This window comes from Epargyreus clarus, unplaced genomic scaffold, assembly GCF_041222505.1.
Source record: "Epargyreus clarus isolate Ecla_fem2 unplaced genomic scaffold, WU_Ecla_fem_2.2 ptg000019l, whole genome shotgun sequence".
Classification (NCBI taxonomy): Eukaryota; Metazoa; Arthropoda; class Insecta; order Lepidoptera; family Hesperiidae; genus Epargyreus; species Epargyreus clarus.
In genome coordinates this window covers 15,699,989-15,703,331 of record NW_027332227.1, presented here as the reverse complement: position 1 = coordinate 15,703,331, position 3,343 = coordinate 15,699,989, and the positions used below count along the sequence as shown (strand labels likewise).

The 3,343-nt window shown below is 36.7% G+C and overlaps 1 non-coding gene across 1 annotated transcript; it reads left to right on the top strand.

Annotated features, from left to right (window-relative positions):
* Window positions 1-582: 582 nt before the first annotated feature.
* TRNAN-GUU (transfer RNA asparagine (anticodon GUU)) lies at window positions 583-655 on the top strand. Its single transcript has one exon. It is a non-coding gene; the product is annotated as a tRNA-Asn (tRNA).
* The last annotated feature ends 2,688 nt before the right edge of the window (window positions 656-3,343 follow it).

The window sequence follows — 3,343 nt, the reverse complement described above, 5'->3', positions numbered from 1 at the left end:
GGGTTTTATTTAACTAGAGATTAACTTGTTAGGGAACCGCGGTTATGTAATTGAGCAACTTCAAAAAATTATAAGTACTATTACTAAATCTTACTTCTGCATAGTAATACTAGATATTCAAGAGAGGGCTGTCTATGATTGAAACTGTAACGGAGTCTGTTACTATTTTGCTGCTTAACGATTTTTTTTCTCACTTCTGGGCCCAATTCTCTTCCCACAGCTAGGAGAGAACTGCAACATACTCGAAAAAGTACGGATTCAGGCCTCACCCATTCGTTGAGCCATTTACAATGTCTCCAACAGAAGTTAAACAAACCTTATGTTGTGGTAACAAGTAAAACTGAAAGTTTAGGGTGCACTCTGAAACATAGAAGTGCGCTTGAAATTTAACCACTTGCGGTCAGCCATCCAACTTACTGTACACAATATTGCTTCATTCTGTAAATTCGTTATGATCTACATAATTAACTGGATCCTTCCTTAAGAATGAAAGGAAGGAAAACCGAAAAAAGAACAATAAAATTTAAGGGAAAACGACAATAGGTAAAGGAAGTATAGGCAATATAATCTTCAGTGCCCATAGCCTCCGTGGCGCAATGGTTAGCGCGTTCGGCTGTTAACCGAAAGGTTGGTGGTTCGAACCCACCCGGGGGCGAGAATATCTAGAATTCACAAAATTATATTTTTGAAGTTTGTTTTTTTTGGGAATAATAAATGAAGAAAACTATATTCCATATAAGTATTTATTTTCGGCTTGATATTTGTCTTGTTTGATTATTGACTTGAACTGTATCAACATATGTCAGAAAATCGGGAAATAGTTAGTATTTCTAATAAACACTTAGGTATTTCTTATGTGTTAGCTACTTCGTCGTACTTAGATTCGTGGAGTATTTTTTTTATAATACAAGAGCAGCAGACTAGCATGCAGTCAACTTGATATCTGTCTGCGGTCAGATTGTAAGTGACTACTGCCGCCCATGGACATCTGTAACTCCAGATAAGATTAGATCCTATTCCTATCTGAAGTTTGCCACAGATGCGCTACCCCTGAGTATTAAGCTGGAATGCCACCAAAATGTTTCCCTTACCACACCCTTCAACACAGCGGCGTTATCACTTTTTTAAAGCAGAAATAGGTTTAACGGTGGCGCCGCTGGAGTCGAACCACAGAGGGTTTGTATATATCCATCTTTAAAATATGTGACCGTTTACCGGTTTTATACCGGACGGGTAGTCTGTAAGGTGCTTTAAACGGTCGATCAATAACAGGTTGGACGTGTAAATCACAAACTAGATTGTTGCACAAATGCTATAAATCAGTGCTAATGATGTGAAAATGTTTTTGTGCCGTGTTTTAGTGTTATTGACGGTCCGTTGAAAGTTTGCTTTATTACCGATTTTAATTTATTTTGACACTGATTACGGATTTTTCCATATTCATTTATTGCTGTTTTTGGAAGTGGTAATGAAACGTGTAGTATACCTGATATTAAGTAGTAAATGTTGCAGTGTTAAGTAAAAACATATTAAGTAGTCGCTGTCGTATATGGACATTTGTGATCGACTACAGGAAGGATGATATTTTTTATTTTATAATACCGATAGACGTAGCCAACATACATACAGTCCACCTGATGGCAAGTAGCTACTGCCCTCAATAACATCTGTAATAAACCCTAAATAAGATGAAAGTCCTGAGGTCAGTCACACATGCGATGATACCCTTAAGGACTACGGTGGTACTTCTCCGCCGTGAGGCCCCAGCGTAGTAGAATACTCGTAGGGCCTCCCCCTCTCTCTTCCCGTGGGTGCAGTACTACGTGCTACGTGGATGAGCTGGCTAAGGGAGTCTGTGCTGACCATCAATGCACAATATATATGTATTTTTTGTTATAGTTTATTTATATTCTATTTTATTTTATACTTCTGGTCATATTGTGCATCGAGTGCATTGATCGAGACATGTCCCATCGTACTGTATCAAATCGCGTAGCGGTGAGACATGATTTCTTAATTCTGATAAAGGTATCATGCATATGCAGTTCGTAAGACATATATACTAGAATACACAGAACTTATATATATTATTATTATTTCTATGGGTAGATTTATACGGGAAGATCAGCAGGATGCTGGATTGTATCCAATCGCGGTCCTACGATGTTGATCGACCCATTATGAAATCAATACACCCCCTTGTAGTGACTCATGGTAAATCCCTATGTGATATAATACCCTTTCGTGAATTTAACGCGTATTATGATTATCCTATACGTATAAAGTATCCACAAATAACTTGATTAACGCTCGCTATCAATAACCAATCTATTCAATGCCTACCAAAGATCGAATTTTGTCAATTTTAAATTACTAGAAATTGTCATTTTCATTCTTTCATACGTAAAATCAAGTATCAAGTAAGTTAATACAAGTCTACCCATCACTACCTTAGTTCATGACGTCACACATCACGTGTCCAATTCAAAGATGACAGCCATCAGTCGCTGCCAACAATTATGGCTATAATAGCCTCCATTCCGTTGTAGGATAATATATCTGTATTGCCTTTAATTATATCACTTTTTTGCCCTACTCTACCTGTTACTATGTATAAATGTTTAAAATGTTTAAAAACGACTTTATTTTCCAAAACATATAGTTGAAAATCATCTGCAGTTATGAACAGTAAATAGTAGCATATTTCTGCAAAGTTGGTGTTGAAATCTTAACTTTAAGTTATTTACATAGAGTTTATTTTACATTGTAGTTGTGGTTACAGACAATGAATAATTTCCATAATAAGTCAATATAGCGTTTTGACACGCAATACACTGACAGCATTCATTATCTGTAGCGGCGATGGCCTAGTGGCTTAAATTTGGTTTTGCAAACTGTGGATTCGGGTTCCAGTTCTACGTATCTTTTTTTCCAAGTTGAGTGCTTAGTACTAATTAATGGTCACGTGTTTTTAGGACGAAAGAAAACGTTGAAATCCTGGGAGTCTTTAAAAACGGAATTGACCTTAAATTGAATTGAACTTAGATGACAACGTATCAACCAAATAAAACATCCTCGTGCATTATTCGATTCATCTCGATATTTATCAATATTTTAAAAAAGTAAGTGTAACAAAAGCTTGGTAAATATATAAGTTTGAAGGTGGTAGAACCTATTCTACCTAATAACATTGCCGTTATTAGGTAGTTAAGCGCTGCTGTGTTCTGGTTTGAAAAGTGTGATAAGGGAGACATATTTTTCCAAGGCGTTCCTGCTTAGTCCTCAGGGGTAGCAGCGCATCTGTGGCCGACCTGAAGTAAAAATATAATCCTATTTGGATTTG